The 17,829-nt window shown below is 40.7% G+C and overlaps 1 protein-coding gene and 1 pseudogene across 4 annotated transcripts in view; one reads left to right on the top strand and one right to left on the bottom strand.

The window, feature by feature from the left end:
- The window catches only part of RAD51B (RAD51 paralog B), a 641,700-nt gene that overhangs the window by 342,143 nt on the left and 281,728 nt on the right, over positions 1-17,829 (bottom strand). The gene's annotated exons all lie outside the window — the stretch shown is intronic.
- On the top strand, positions 4,487-5,325 carry LOC114904792 (annotated as a pseudogene).

Genomic DNA, 17,829 nt, shown 5'->3' with positions numbered 1-17,829 from the left:
ATAATTTCACATCGAAGCTGTTCATCACACAAAGAGTTTCAGAATAACACTAAATATCTCAAGCTTCTCAAAAATATGAATTTAACATTCTATGTAGATTATATTCTAGATTTATATCCTAGTGTTTAGCTAAATGAAAACCAGGGGCCAAACCTAAGTATACTCCAGATGTCTTCCTAGGGTGAGTTCAACATGTACAAAAATTTTTGGACAAGATACACTGTAGCTAAGTACAGATGAAAGCTATAAAGAAAAGGGAAATGCATGAATCACTGTCATGGTATAAATAACTTTCAGGAATTCATTTCCGGACAACTCACTCCATTCATATTTTAATGCTAAATTTAGGAGAATACTATTGAATAAGAACGGCTCAGAATAGCTAATTATAAAATACCTTTCTTTTTTTTGCAGTACGCGGGCCTCTCACTGTTGTGGCCTCTCCCGTTGCGGAGCACAGGCTCCGGACGCGCAGGCTCAGCGGCCATGGCTCACGGGCCCAGCCGCTCCGTGGCATGTGGGATCTTCCCAGACCGGGGCACGAACCCGTGTCCCCTGCATCAGCAGGCGGACTCTCAACCACTGCGCCACCAGGCAAGCCCGAAAATACCTATTTTAAATTATTATTTATATATATGAGATAATATTTCCTATGATCAGTAGATTTTTTATAATAATAATAATTTGTTGAACACAATATGTATAACAGGCACATTATATAGATCATATAGTGCAATACTCATAATAACCTTAAAGTATTATTATTATTATTCCCATATTACAGAGGAAGAAACAGAGTCCCTAAAAGCTTTAGTTACTTGCCCAATTTACCCTGCCAGTAGATGGCAGAACAAGATATTCAAACCCAAATCTCTCTGGCTCCAAAACCTCTGCCCTTTCCAGCAAGATGCACTTCCTGCCTGTTGAAGTAGCTATTATTAGTCTAGTGCTTTGGAAAATTCCTGACACATGGAGTCTGGAGTAGTATGGTGGAAAAACACTTGTGAGCCTAAGCTCTGGCAGGTATGTGACCTTGGCCTAATCCTGTTACTTCTGTAGGCTCTTTTTTCATCTATAAAATTAAGCTTGGGTAGTTAACATCTAAGGACCCTTCCAGTACTAATGCTTTATCAAACTATGATTCTATGATTTATAGACAATGCAAAAAATGTGGAGTGGGAGAAAGGATGAGTGACAGAAGGGTTAACTGGGCATTAGAAACAATATAGCCAAGTAAGTCCAGGATTGAGATAAAACAGAATTGAAAAAAACAATGGCTTTGTAGTATTTTATTCCCAACATGAATAAAAAGACTTTATATAGTACCTATAAAGTTAAACAGGATCCTATCACCAAAGAATTTTATCAAATAGACTCGTCTATTTGAATTTAACATCAATTAAAATTTAAATTCTTTGAAATAAAATACAAAATTCATACAGATAGGAGAAACCATCAGACAAACCCAAACACAGACACACTTTGAGTTTTTTTTCACCAGGCTCTGAGAACTATGTGAGGTTCCTCTTATATAAACAGGAGTGTGTCGTGCCACAACTACTGAAGCCCACGCACCTAGAGCCCATGCTCTGCAACAAGAGAAGCCACGGCAATAAGAAGCCCACGCACTGCAACAAAGAGTAGGTCCCACTTGTTGCAACTAGAGAAAGCCCGCATGCAGCAACGAAGACCCAACGCAGCCAAAAACAAATATAGATAAATAAATAAATTTATTTAAAAAAAAAAGGAAAACAGGAGTGTGGGTTGGCACTGCTAGGTAGAAGGCAAGATAGTTGATGCAGTTTCCAGAAATAGGGGCAGAAAACAACCCACTGTACCTAAAAAGGCTCTCTTCATCAGCCAAAAACAATGACTGGGTGGGAGTTTTGTTCTGCTTTCAATATTCAGGCCAGCAAGGTCAGTCTGTGCACACTGGAATGATTTAAAACCTTTATAATAACATGGCTTCTCCTTATATTCAGCCAAGATTCTTCAAGCAGATTTCCTGATTCTTGCTCAGCTTTCTAATATGATGAGAACCAAGTGTCTCTTCGTTCGGTTACCATCACTAAAAGCCAATACGAGATGTATGCAGACAAGCTCCATGGGAAAACCTCACAAGCCAGAGGTGAAAGGACACCAAAGCTAGCTCTCCAACTAGAGGCCGGATGGACAGCAAATGACCAAGAGCTCTCTGGGCCTTGGGAGACCTAATAGCTTGGGATATACTGTCAGAGATGAGAAGGGGTCAAGTTTCTAGGCTTGTAAGCTCTGGTTGGATATCCATCTTTAGCTCTCCCAATAGATAAATACGTTTTATGTGGAAAAAAGAAAAAAAAGAAGATGAGCAGCCTGGCAAAAGAACCTAAGACAAACCAAATCTTCCACAGGACGCTCTCAGACTAAAAGGCTGAGGAATGTAGAGCGGGGAAAAACTCCCCAAAGAGGGAGGAGAGGGAAAAAAATTAAAGCCATCAGTTCTGACATTTGCCAAGGAAGGAGAGTGAGAACACGCCTCAAACTGCCTATAAACCAGGTAAAAGTGCCTGTTGGCTCGGACAGAGTCCACACACCCTAACAACGCCCCACTGCCGAGGCCACCACCCCTGGGCCTCCACTGAAAATTGCAGCTGCTTTCCAAAGCCCGGAAAGCAACAGGCAGAATATAGTGACAGCTGGAAGGAAGGGGATTAGGTGAGGACTTGGCATAAACAGGAGTGCAGCCAAAATGCACAAATATGAAGGGAGAGCGACAATTTTCCTGTGTGGTTTGTGTGTGTGGTATGGGGGGAGTTCAAAAGAAGAGTGAGCCAAAATTCTGGCCTTGATTGCCTGGAGGCTTTGGCAGTCTCAGCCTTTCTCATGGCAGACGGGCCAGGAAATGAAGCTTTCAGCTGTCTGCTTCAATGTTCTCCTCACTGTCACCATTTTTGTGTTCGGCCCCTGGCTCATTTGCATTTTCTTCTTCTTTTGGGGATTAGCGCATACGGGTAGACAAAATCCACTTTGGTTACTCAAGACTGTCATTTCCTCCCACACCTTACTTGTCAACTAAGAACGTCAAGAACATGAAATCCTGCCAGAGTACAAAACAAACTATAGAATTAGATGATCTGCAAGGGGCCTTTGAGACCTTCTAATCCAGCCTGATTTTACAGATGGGGAAACTTAAGAGTAGCAAAGGGAAGTAAGGTGATCTGCTGAAATCATACTAATATTTAGAGAGTAGCAAAGTCAGGACAAATATCCAGCTCTCCCATTCCCATCCAGCCAGTGCCCTGTCCAAAAAAATCAGTGTTCCTTTAGGACTCTATCTCAGACAAAATACTACTATTCCCCCACCGAACCCTTTTTAAATGAGGACTTGATAAGAACTGTGACGTATTCTCTCTCTGTTTCCTCATCGAACATTCACACATAAGTTTGGTAAATAATTATCCAAAGTGTTAGGTCTTAGGGAAAAGAAAGAGACTTGGAGACTCATATAACTAACAGCACTCAGAGAAGACTCAACCTAAAACCAAGCAGAATGCTTTTATTTCCTTTGTGTTAGGAGACAGATCCAAAAAAAGGAACAAATGGGACCTAATTAAACTTAAAAGCTTTTGCACAGCAAAGGAAACCATCAACAAAACAAAAAGAGAACCTACTGAATGGGAGAAAATATTTGAAAATGATACGACTGATAAGGGATTAATATCCAACATATATAAACAGCTCACACAACTCAACATTAAAAAAAAAAAACAAACCCATACAACCCAATTTAAAAATGGGCAGAAGACCTGAATAGACATTTTTCCGAAGAGGAAATGCCGGTGGCCAAGAGGCACATGAAAAGATGGTCAACACTGTTAATCATCAGGGAAATGCAAATCAAAACCACAATGAGTTATCCCTCACAACTGTAAGAATGGGCATCATCAAAAAGAACACAAGGAACAAACGTTGGCGAGCATGTCGAGAAAAGGGAACCCTCATACACTGTTGGTGGGAATGTAAATTGGTGTAGCCACTGTGGAAAACAGAATGGAAGTTTCTCAAAAAACTAAAAATAGAACTACCATATGACCCAGCAATTCCACTCCTGGGTATATATCTGAAAACAAAACAAAACAAAACAAACAAACAAAAATCCCACTAATTCGAAAAAATACATGCACTTCTATGTTCATAGTAGCATTATTTACAATTGCCAAGATATGGAAGCAACCTAAGTGTCCATCAAACAGATGAGTGGATAAAGAAGATGTGGTATGTATGTATGTGTGTATGTGTGTGTGTGTGTGTGTGTGTGTGTGTGTATATATATATACATACATATATATATAATGGACTTTTTCCCTTTTTGCCAAAAGAAATAATTTCTGATATTGAGAAATATCACATTCTCAGGAAAAGGTAACCAACCTTTAAGGGCTTAAAAGATTCCTACTCTGAAAAGGAGTTTATGAGTGTGGAGAGATAGGTGGAAATATGGCCCCTTGGCATCCACAGGGGATTGGTTCCAGGACACCCCACATAGGCAGCAAAATCCTCGGATGCTCAAGTCCCCTACATAAAATGCCCCAGTACAGTCGGCTCTCCGTATCCACAGGTTCCACATCCACGGATATGCAGGGCCCACTGTATATTGGTTTATACGTAAGGTCATAACAAAGCAATCTCAAATTGTGGTTTCTTCCACTAAAAATTTTCTTTTCAGTACTATGGAAATCATGTTAAAATATGACATTAAAAAATGAAAACAAAAATACCTCACCTCCTTTTGCTGCATCTACTGCAAGAATGAAGACAGTTCTCAACAATCAGACTGTCGACATTCTGGAAATGTCAACATCACCCTGAAGGGATGCATAGTTACTGTGAAGGACCCCAGGGGAACCCTGTGGAGGGACTTCAATCACATCAATGTAGATCTCAGTTGCCTTGGAAGGAAAAAGAAGAGGCTCTGGGTTGACATACGGTGGGGAAACAAAGGACTGGCCACGATGGGCACTATCTGTAGTTGTGTAAAGAGCATGAGCAAGGGCGTTACACTGGGGGTCATTACAAGGTGAAGTCTATGTGTGCTCACCTCCCCATCAATATCCTCATTCAGAATAGGTCTCTCGTTGAACTCTAAAATGTCCTGGGTGGAAAAAACATCCACAGGGTATCTCAAGCCCAGAAAGATGAGTTAATTCTTGAAGGAAACTATATTGAACTTGTGTCAAATTCAGCTGCTTTGATTTAGCAAGTCACAATAGTTAAAAATATCAGAAAAATTGGGGGAATGATATCTATGTCTTTTAAAAAGGAATAGTTCAGCAGACTGATGAATAAGATCTAAAAGTTGTCCAGCTATGGAAACAAGATGTTGGATAATTCCTAAGACCTGTTTGTGATATTTTAAAGATGCAATAAATACCCTCTATTTTGGGAAGGGGGGTGGGGCACTGGACACTTCACTAACTAGTTAAAATTAGCTAACTTTTCCTTCCTTCTATACATTTTCATTTAACAGATTCTCTAGTGCTTACCCTTTACCAAGTACTATTCAATTCTGGGAATAAGGAAATTAAAGACAGTACTTCTGTCATAAAGGCATGCAAAGTTAACTGGGGGAAACCAAAATGTCAATGGCATGATCAGAGTAGTACTTCCAGTAATAAAGGTTACTTAGAAAGTACATGGGAGGGGTACCAGGCCAGCCTAGGAAGTTCCAGGAAGGCTAATTGAAGAAGGTGACACCTGAGATGAGGATAAAGAAGAATTGGTAGGTTAAAAAAATAAAAGTAATGAGTTCTTGTTTTATTCTTCATGTTTTTTTTTTAAATCTAAAATTCTTGTTTCATATGAGAATTTGATCTATTACATAAGACTTTGGAAGGAAAAAAATGACATCATTATTGTTATATCAAAATATCAATAATACTAGTTAACAAAAAGTACTGGAACACATTAAATATCAAAAGACACACACAAAAAACCCCAAACACGCAACAGTGTACATCAACTATACCTCAATTTAAAAAAAACAGTAATGTTAATGTAACACCCAAACATGAGAGAACGTGGTAACTTTTCAGAGCTGTCACAGGAGCTCATCTATGCGTATCTATAAAGAGCACTAACTGTGGGCAAGGCATTCTGCTGGGTGTTGTAGTAGACAAGATAATGAATAAAGATGGTCTCTCTCACAGGGAATTTATCACCTCAGTTTACCAGCATGTTCCCTCAGGAGAGAGAAAGGTCTAGAGCAGCAGTTCTCAAACCTTTCCCACCTGGGACCAATTTATACTCTTAAAAACTATTAAGGACTCATAGAGCTTTTATTTATGAGGAATATGTTGACCACATCAGAAGTTAAAACTGATGATCCCAAACTCCCATTCCTTCCTTCCCCTACCCCATCCCTCCTTGGCAACCACAAGTCTGTTATCTATATCTGTGAGTCTGTTTTTGTTTCCTAGATGTGTTGATTTGCATCGTATTTTGGATTCCATATATAACTGATATCATATGGTCTTTGTCTTTCTCTTTCTGATTTACTTCGCTTAGTATGATAATCTCTAGTTTAGGATTAGCAGCGGCAAATTATTATATATAGGATGGATAAACAACAAGGTCCTACTGTATAGCACAGGGACCTATATTCAATATTCTGTGACAAACCATAATGGAAAAGAACATGAAAAAGAATATATATATATGTGTATGTATAATGACTCACTCTGCTGTACAGAAGAAATTAAAACAACATTGTAAATCAACTATGCTTCAATAAAATTTAAAAAAACTAAAAGAAAAAGAAATCAAAACTGAATAATTTTTAAGTATTTGTTGATTTGTTTAAAAGTAACACTAATAAGCCTATAACCTCAACATAAATAATGTATTTTTATGAAAAATAGTTGCATTTTCTAAAATGAAAAAATTTAGTGAGACAAGTGCCACTGTTTTACAGTCTTGCCAATCTCTTTAATGTCTGGCTTAATACATTCCAATATCTGGTTCTTCATTAATCTGGCTCTTCATTAAAATATACTTCACATGTCCTCTAGAAAACTCCACTGTACACTTGTGAGAAAATGAGAATGAAAAAGGCAAATAATGCCTTAATATTATGATGAAAAATGTTCACCCTCACAGATCCCTTGAAAGGATCTCTGGGGACCCTCAGGTATCTCATCACATTTTAAGAACCACTGGTCTATGGCAATAAAAGTCATATTCAAAACTGGGTAAATAAAGACTATGAGTTCAAGTTTACTCTACTTGAGGCTTTAACTAAGGGGAAATCTTGCAGTAAGAGTTCCCTATCTAGGCCACTAATTCTAAGAGTGGACTTGTTTTCTTGGAACTGAGACAACCCAGGTTGCACGAATGGGTCCACTTTCTCTGGCATTGTGAAGACTGCCTCCTCAAAGGGCTTGGGCTGGGTGGGTCTTAACACAGTGATGGAGATGACCATATTCCTGCTTTGCTTGGGACAGTCCAGCTTTATTCCCATTGTGCCAGAGTAATTATTAGTACAGCCCCTTCACTCTCCAAAGTATCCAGTTTGGGCGGTAAGTTATATGGTCACCTTGACACTGCCTTGCACAAGCATTCTTCTTCTTCCCACCTTGTGGACAGGTCTAAAAGAAGCCATGCTGGGTTTGGTTTACATAGTAATATTCCTCTAACCTCTCTCCTAAAAAAAAAAAAAGCCAATCATGGGAGAAAATTCCTCCCGATCTCTTGGTTTCTATGACTTCTTTTCCTTTCTTAAACTGTTGACAGCAACCATTCTCGACAACTCTATACGACAGCACGTGCTGCTTGTTCTCTTGCTATGCACCTAGTTCAGTGTTTGAACTACAGGGTGTCACTTGGCCCAACTATTTCAAATTGGTTGGAATATAACCTATTGATCAAGTGCTACAAATTAACCACACTGGGTTAACCGCTGGGCTAATAAAACACTAGGCAAAACCTAGCACACAGATTCAACCCATCACCAGAAATGGAGGCAACTCAGTAAGACAAGAGACTTCTTTGAAAAAGTATTAAATCTCCCAGGCCTAATCCTGTGAGCATGGCAGGGGGTATGAAGAGGAATGGAAAAGAAGTGCTGTAAATTCTGAATAGTGAACCTTGAAACTGACGTGGATTTGGCTTTGCATACCCGAGTGGCAGAGAAACCTCAGCAGTTATCCAGTGCTTTTAGAGAGCAGGGTAAAATTATAAGAACATTTTTATGAGTTGTGGCTGGCAAGCCCTAGCCTGTTAAAACTCTTTAAAAACCAATGCCTTGGTGGAGGTAACATTCACTGTTTACTGTAGCTCTGGTTGTTAGGGGTTACTGCTAAGGTCCCAGTTTTCCATGACATCAGCAGCATTCCAAGGGAAGTGTGTGTCGGTGACTTTCAGTAATGACTCCGTTTTCCAAATGTTCAAAGCTTCTGCCAAGCTGCCCTACACCTGCACACCAGCTGAGTTAGAGGAAAAGGAAAAGCAAGATGGATTAAGTGGGATTTTTGTCTGGGTTCCTTAATGAGACTAAAGGCTTCCTTCTTTCAGTGTTTGCTTTGGTGTAATAAGTGGATGCCAGTGCCTTTAGGAGTGACATGACTCATCCTTACCTTTTCATAAACCAATCAGACTGTCTCTCACAACTTCTCGCTATCATATTCTGGACTAACCTTTCGAGACTTTTCTTCTGCGGGAAAAGTTTAGGGCTTAGTGAGAAGATCAGCACGGCATGCCAACACTCTGGGAGGGATTCCGAGGGAGGCATCTGCTGCTCCCCAAATTAGCAGGAAACAGAAGCAGTGAAGAGACATTACTGCGTAGCTGCTAAAAGGATCACCTGGCTTTCAACGTTTCAAACCAGACGTGTCCTCTCAAGGCAGCAGCAGACCTCATTCCAGAGTCTGCCCTCACCAAAACAAGCATCTGGTTAACTTCATCCAAGGGTGCCTGCTGCCCACTCAAGAGGCTTGTGACCGGTGCTGTGGCCAATACTAATTGTGTACTTATATAAGACAGACCTTTTTTCCAAAAGGCTTGAAGCATTTTTTTCGGCGTTAAACTCATCAGTGTTCATGACAACCCTCTGAGAGGTGGCAAAATATTAGTTCAGGTGTGAGAAATTGGGGGATGGGGTTGAGGAGAATTGAGTCCTCTGCCAAGAGTAAGGCAGGAGGAGATCTCCCAGAGCCCCAGCCCCACACCTTTACGCCTGTGGTAAATGGCCCCTCTCCAGGCTTGCTCCAGTCTGCCCAGGCTAACCTGCTCTTTTGTCGACCATCAAAAGGGTTGTGGAATACAAAATCCGTTGCTAACGAGGCAAAGCTTGGAAGCTAGCAAAGGAAAACAAGAACAATTTTATGTAAAGACACAGAGGAATATCCTCTTAAGGGTTTTGGTAAGAATGATTTATGCATTCAACGACTGCTTCTATGAATGACACAAGGTAGAAGATTCAGCCTTTCTGTACCTCAGTTTCCTCACCTATAAAATCTAACTATACACACACACACACACACACACACACACACACACACACACACACACATATACCATTAAAAATACCAGAGATGTTTAGAAATTTTAATAATTAATGTTTTAAAGTGCATAGAGGTCTTTAAGGGGGGGAATCTCCGAAATGCTAAAAGGTGTCATCTTTTATAGTATATTGCACAGTTCTAGAGGAAATTCCTTTAATTACTGCTATATTTGTTCTTAGGAAATAGGAATAAATTCATACACTTTCAAGTGATTCTTAAAATAAAAGCCTCTACAATTTAAAAAAATAATAATCACCTTTATCTTTGCAGAAACAACAAGGATTTTTTTTTAAGCTGTAGTGGTGGCATGCTCTGTGGTTTAGGGTAGCCACAGATAACATAATACTCACAAAAATGTCTGTGTCTAGTAATTTCTCTTAGACTTCATTAAAAAGAATTCAAACATGAAAAAATACTAAAGGAATCGTTCTCATTCAACCGTAGATTGCCTGTGAAGACTGGAAAACACAAGTTTTTGGTTCAATCCCTGGATTAAACTATAAAAGTCTGTCCAGTGAAATCTCACGTTGAGTCCTGAGCCTGTTTCCTTGAATAATTTTTAAAGAGGGAATTTTACAATTATGGCTTGTTAGCAAGAGACTGAGCTATTACCAATTAGAAAACAAGTCTTTCAATAAACTTTCTGGTACACAGAATGAACAGTTACATCTGAAACTAAATTCCACAAGTCATTTTCATAAATAAGTACATATATAAATTAGGAAGAGGGGGTGTGGCATGGGGTATACCTAAAATGCTTAAATTCTAAGAAAAAAGAATTGAAAAAAAAGAAGTTTCTTTTCTTCCTGAAGATAAAAGATTTAATGAGTGACTAATCCCCCTTAGTAAAGTTCCTTTGGTAACTGCCCTATTCTAAGCCACACTAATTTTGCTAGGCGCCTTTACTGTTAAAAGATGTTGTTTTATGATGTTAAGCTACACACAAAAGCCATGTAACAAAATGGCAAAATATGCTTCCGATTTTGTTATGTTACCAACCTGTACTTATCCAGAAATTCTAACTGCCAAGTGTCTTTTACCTAACACAGACAGCATCTTTCACCACCCTCCCTTTCCCACATAAAGTAACAACGTCATTAAGAGTGGAAAACTGGGAATAAAAACCTGAGCCCTGGAAAAAAATACTAAATGGGAATCTGCCTCCAGCTCTGCAAATTTTCAAACTTGACCTGGCCTCTCGGGTCTGGAAGCTAGACTTCTGTGCCCAGAATATGGCTGGATGAGGAAGGCAGTCTCAATTCACACCCTGAGGGCTAGGAACAGAACACACACTCCATACAGACCTCTAAAGAGGTTCAGGGGCTTGTGTGACAGAGAAGCCTGTTTTAATTGGCCCTTGGTGATGTCATGTCCATGTCTCCAGGGCCCAGGAAATGCACCATGACTAATGGAGCGCCTCATTTGTGAATACACATTCCATCTCAGAGGAGCAGCAGCAGGCAGAGTTTCAAGGCAACGAAGACCCAGTTAGAGAATGCCAGCCAGTCAGCCGCGCACAGAGGGCCTTCAGTTGTCCTGAAATAGACTGCTCTTGTTCACTGCCTCAGAAAACCCTACAACTACCTGTATCCCTGTGGCCTGTGTAGGATAGTAGCCCTAAAACTGGGTTGCTTTGTCTTTTTTTTTTTTGGCTGTGTTGGGTCTTCGCTGCTGCATGCAGGCTTTCTCTAGTTGTGGCGAGCGGGGGCTACTCTTCGTTGAGGTGAGCGGGCTTCTCATTGCAGTGGCTTCTCTTGTTGAGGAACACGGGCTCTAAGCGCATGGGCTTCAGTAGCTGTGGCTTGTGGGCTCTAGAGCGCAGGCTCAGCAGTTGTGGCGCACAGGCTTTGTTGCTCTGTGGCATGTGGTATCTTCCCGGACCAGGGCTTGAACCCATGTCCCCTGCACTGGCAGGCAGATTCTTAACCACTGCACCACCAGGGAAGTCCCTAGGGTTGTTTTGTCTTTTAAGTTACTCTCTTTAGGGAAAGAAAAATGGTCACTGTAATAGGGCACACATCCTTCCAGATTTCTATCAGCAAACCTTCTCTGTAAAGGACAAGATGATACAAATGGCCATATGGTCTCTGTTGAAACACTCATTTCTGCCCTTGCCGTGCAAAAACAGCCATAGACGATACATAAATGAATAAACATGGCTGGGTTGCAATAACATGTGATTTACAAAAACAGGCAGCAGGCTGATTTGGCTCACTGACCGTGGTCTGCTGACTTCTGTATTAAAGAGGAAGGACCACTCCTTCCTCTGCCACATACTCAGACCAAAGTACTCTCAAATAAGGGTGCAGTTACAGGAAAGGATGTGAAGGAGTTTCCACAATATACCTGTGATAGCTACCCTATCTAGAACCTAAACACAGTTTACAGAGAGGCAATCTAGCCCATGGTTTCAGAACGTAGGCTCTGCAGTCAAATGACTAGGTTACAAATTCTGGCTTTGCTACTTCTGCATTTAAAGCCTTGGACAAGGTATATTATTCCTATGAGCCTTGGTTCCTTCATCTACAAAATTGGGTTCCAAACTGTTCCTACTCAATAGGGTTAATATGAAACTTCAATGAGATAATATATGAAGAAAGCTTAGCCTAGTGCCTAGGATATTGGAGTGTCCAATAATTACCTGACACTATTGCAAGATTTTTTCTAAGCAACCATAATTACTACTCTTGATTGCAGCAGGCCAAAGTGCAGAGGCAGGTTACCACAAATGCTAGTACATGGTGAACTTCTTTCCAATTCCATTAATATCTATTCACGCTATCATCATCTTTAGTAGCTGCATAGAATTTCACAGGGAATGCACCGTAACTGGACCAAATGCCAAATGTTCAATACCCGTTTGCTGTCTTCTTGCCATTATAAACAACAGTATGATCAACATCTTTAAACATGCACCTGTGAACACTTCGAATTCTGTTCCTTGGGGCAAAAAGGTTTGCACGTTTTAAAGAACTTGAAATTATTCTGCAAATTGGCTCTCCAGAAAAGTTATACTAATTCCTATTTCCAACAGCACTGAAAGAGAGGATCTGTTTCCTAAGATTCTTGACAATACAACTACTTCGTTTCACCACTAAGACCCAGAGAGGTTAAATGAAAAAACTAAGAAACAACTAAGACCCAGAGAGGTTAAATGACTTGCTTAAATTTAATGAAGAATGCTTAATGCTTCCTTTGGCCTACAACTTTATAAAGCATTTCATAATTATTCTGATAATAGCTAATCTTTCCAGAATCCATATAATTAATTATTATTATTAAAATGCCATTTTATGGTTGAGAGAGCTGGAGCCCAGAAGTTGACTTAGGGTAGCCAAAGTTCTCCAGATAAGGCAAAGGATACAGAAGAGCGTGATCAAAATAGAAATAAACTTCATCCTATTATCAGGCCGTGCCAGGCTCACTATAACATCTCAGGCAAAATTTACTTTTCAATCAGGAAACTATTCTCGGGAACTAATTTAATTTTCCTTTCTTGTGGCAAATAGGTAATCCAGAGACTTTTTTTTTTCTTTGCTGTTAAAATAAATAAGCCTATGAAACCAAATGTCCTTTTCTCACAAGGAAAACTTAAAACCTCTGAGCTTTTGACAAGACAGTCACAGACCTAGGCATTTGTTAAGGCTATTTTCTTCACTCTACCTATTATCTTGCTTTTTTTCTTCTTAACACTTACCACAATTTGAAATATATTAGTTATTTGTCTGTAACAACTAAGTTCCATTAAAACAGGAACTTGCTTACTAGTCTTAGTCTTGTTTATTATCTTTTCAGTACCTAGAATACTATGTGGAGCATAGCAATTAACTAATAAAGATTTACTGGATGTATAAATCCTCCCAGATGCCATCTATGTATTTCCTTAGCTGTACAACCTACAAGGTAGGCAGGCAGGCTTTGGCATTATATATTAATAAGAGTTGTCATTCCCTATTTACAACACTGCAAAAAACAAACAAACAAACAAAAACACCAGAAAACAAAAAAACACCTTCCTAATGGAGAAGAGCAGCCTGTCCCTCACCTGCAGTTTGTAGACAATTATATCCCAATCCAACCCCCACTATCAGTGGGACCACGCCACAGGCTGTCATACCACGATCTTCCACCTTACCCTTTCACCTAGGAGATGCTGCTACTGTTAGCCCGTGCAAGTGTGTGCACTTGTTTTATTTATTTGGTTGGTTTGTCTTCAAAAGAGCCTCCTTGGTGGGTCACTAATTAGACAGAAGTTCTAAAAAACAAATGGACCACCTGTTGACTGTTTTGTTGAAAGATGTACTGAATGTAATAGTTGACGACCCAACATCCATTCTGTCTCAAATGACTGATCTAGCCCTATGTGGCCCAATATTGCATCCACTAGCCATATGTCGTTGAATTTAAATTAATTTTAAATATTCATTTCTTCATTGGCACTAGCCACATTATCATTGCTCAAAAACTGCCATATGTGGTTAGTGGCTACTGTACTGGACAGCACAAATATAGAATACTTCCATGACTACAGAAAGTTCTGTTGGACAGCATGGAGTCTAGTCAAACATGGTAATGCCATTCTCCTTGCCTGAGACTGATTTTAAAATGCGCACGTAAGGGGGCGCCTTCAAGACGGCGGAGGAGTAAGACATAGAGATCACCTTCCTCCCCACAAATACATCAAAACTACATCTACATGTGGAACAACTCCTACAGAACACCTACTGAATGCTGGCAGAAGACCTCAGACTTCCCAAAAGGCAGAAAACTCCCCACATACCTGGGCAGGGCAAAAGAAAAAAGGAAAAACAGAGACAAAAGAATAGAGACGGGACCTGCACCTCGGGGAGGGAGCTGTGAAGGAGGAAAAGTTTCCACACACTATGAAGCCCCTTCACTGGTGGAGACGGGGGTGGGGTGGTGGTGGGGGGAAGCTTCGGAGCCACGGAGGAGAGCATAGCAACAGCGGTGCAGAGGGCAAAGCGGAGAGACTCCCGCACAGAGAATCAGTGCCGACCAGCACTCACTAGCCTGAGAGACTTGTCTGCTCACCCGCCAGGGTGGGTGGGGGCTGGGAGCTGGGAGCTGGGAGCTGAGGCTCTGGCTTCGGAGGTCAGATCCCAGGGAGAGGACTGGGGTTGGCTGCGTGAACACAGCCTGAAGGGGGCTAGTGTGCCACAGCTAGCCGGGAGGGAGTCTGGGGATAAGTCTGGACCTGCCTAAGAGGCAAGAGACCATTGTTGCAAGGTGCATGAGGACAGGGGATTCAGAACACCGCCCAAACAAGCTCCAGAGATGGGTGCAAGCCACGGCTACCAGGGTGGACCCCGGAGACAGGCATGAAATGCTAAGTCTACTGCTGCAGCCACCAAGAAGCCTGTGTGCAAGCACAGGTCACTATCCACACCTCCCCTCCCAGGAGCCTGTGCAACCCGCCACTGCCAGGGTCCCATGATGCAGGGACAACTTCCCCTGCAGAATACATGGCGCCTCAGGCTGTTACAACATCACGCCAGACTCTGCCACCACAGGCTCACCTCGCATTCTGTATTCCTCCCTCCCCTCTGCCTGAGTGAGCCAGAGTCCCTGAATCAGCCACACCTTTAACTCCCTCCTGTCTGGGCGGGGAACAGATGCCCGCAGACGACCTACACGCAGAGGCGGGGACAAATCCAAAGCTGAACCCCAGGAGTTGTGCGAACAAAGAAGAGAAAGGGAAATCTCTCCCAGCAGCCTCAGGAGCAGTGGATTAAATCTCCACAATCAACTTGATGTACCCTGCATCTGTGGAATACCTGAAGAGACAACGAATCACCCCAAAATTGAGGCAGTGGACTTTGGGAGCAACTGTAGACTTGGGATTTGCTTTCTGCATCTAATTTGTTTCTGGTTTTATGTTTACCTTAGTTTAGTATTTAGAGCTTATTATCATTGGTAGATTTGTTTATTGATTCAGTTGCGCTCTTCATTTTTAAATTTATATATATATCTATATATTTTTCTTCCTTTTTCTCGTTTTGTGAATGTGTATGTGTATGCTTCTTTGTATGATTTTGCCTGTATAGCTCTGCTTCTGCCATTTGTCCTAGGGTTCTGACTGTCCCTTTTTTGTTTTTTCTTTAGTATAGTTTTTAGCACTTGTTATCATTGGAGTATTTGATTTTTGGTTTGGTTGCTCTCTTCTTTCTTTTTTTAAATTATATTTCATTTTTAACAATTTTTTTCTATTTTAATAACTTTATTTTATTTTATTTATCTTTCTCTCTCTCTCTCTCTCTTTCTCTCTTTCTTTTTCTCGCTTTTCTTCTGAGCTGTATGGCTGACAGGACCTTGGTGCTCTGGTCGGGTGTCCAGCCTGAGCCTCTGAAGTGGGAGACCAAGTTCAGGACACTACTCCACCAGATACCTCCTGGCCCCACGTAATATCAAACGGCGAAAGCTCTCCCAGAGATCCCTATCTGAGCACTAAGACCCAGCTCCACTCAACGACCAAAAAGCTACAGTGCTGGGCACCCTGTGCCAAACAACTAGCAAGACAGGAACACAAACCCACCATTAGCAGAGAGGCTGCCTAAAATCATAGTAAGGTCAAAAACACCCCAAAACACACCACCGGATGCAGTCCTGCCCACCAGAAAGACAAGATCCAGCCTCATCCACCAGAACACAGGCACCAGTTCCTTCCACCAGGAAGCCTACATAACCCACTGAACCAACCTTACCCACTGGGGGCAGACACCAAAAACAACGGGAACTACGAACCTGCAGCCTGCAAAACAGAGACCCCAAGCACAGTAAGTTAAGCAAAATGAAAAGACAGAGAAACACACAGCAGATGAAGGACCAAGGTAAAAACCCACCAGACCAAACAAATGAAGAGGAAATAGGCAGTCTACCTGAAAAAGAATTCAGAATAATGATAGTAAAGATGATCTAAAATCTTGGACATAGACTGGAGAAAATACAAGAAATGTTTAACAAGGACCTAGAAGAACTAAACAGCAAACAAACAATGATAAACAACATAATAAATCAAATTTAAAATTCTCTACAAGTAATCAATAGCAGAAAAACTGAGGCAGAAGAACGGATAAGTGACCTGGGAGATAAAATAGTGGGAGTAACTACTGCAGAGCAGAATAAAGAAAAAAGAATGACAAGAATTGAGGACAGTCTCAGAGATATCTGGGACAACATTAAACACACCAACATTCAAATTATAGGGGTCCCAGAAGAAGAAGAGAAAAAGAAAGGGACTGAGAAAATATCTGAAGAGATTATAGTCAAAAACTTCCCTAATATGGGTAAGGAAATAATCAATCAAGTCCAGGAAGCACAGACACTCCCATACAGGATAAATCCAAGGAGAAATACACCAAGACACATATTAATCAAACTATCAAAAAGTAAATACAAGGAAAAAAATTACAAGCAGCAAGGGAAAGGCAAAAATTAACATACAAGGGAATCCTCATAAGGTTAACAGCTGATCTTTCAGCAGAAACTCTGCAAGCCAGAAGGGAGTGGCAGGACATATTTAAAGTGATGAAAGGGAAAAACCTACAATCAAGATTACTCTACCCAGCAAAGATCTCTTTCATATTTGATGGAGAAATTAAAATCTTTACAGATAAGCAAAAGCTAAGAGAATTCAGCAACACCAAACCAGCTCTACAACAAACGCTAAAGGAACTTCTCTAGGCAGGAAACACAAGAGAAGGAAAAGGCTTAGAGAAGGAAAAGGCTTACAAGAACAAACCCGAACCAGTTAAGAAAATGGTAATAGGAACATATATATTGATAACTACCTTAAATGTAAATGGATTAAATGCTCCAACCAAAAGACATAGACAGGCTGAATGGATACAAAAACAAGACCCATACATATGCTGTCTACAAGAGACCCACTTCAGACCTAAGGACACATACAGACTGAAAGTGAGGGGATGGAAAAAGGTATTCCATGCAAATGGAAATCAAAAGATAGCTGGAGTAGAAATTCTCATATCAGACAAAATAGACTTTAAAATAAAGACTATTACAAGAGACAAAGAAGGACAATATGTAATGATCAAGGGATCAATCCAAGAAGAAGATATAACAATTGTAAATATTTATGCACTCAACATTGGAGCACCTCAATACATAAGGCAAATGCTAACAGCCATAAAAGGGGAAGTCAACAGTAACACAACCATAGTAGGGGACTTTAACACCCCACTTTCACCAATGGAGACATCATCCAAAATGAAAATAAATAAGGAAACACAAGCTTTAAATGACACATTAAACA

The sequence above is a fragment of the Monodon monoceros genome, unplaced genomic scaffold (genome assembly GCF_005190385.1).
Source record: "Monodon monoceros isolate NGI ecotype Baffin Bay Population unplaced genomic scaffold, NGI_Narwhal_1 Super_Scaffold_21, whole genome shotgun sequence".
NCBI lineage: Eukaryota > Metazoa > Chordata > Mammalia > Artiodactyla > Monodontidae > Monodon > Monodon monoceros.
This window is presented reverse-complemented; position numbering and strand designations above follow the sequence as displayed.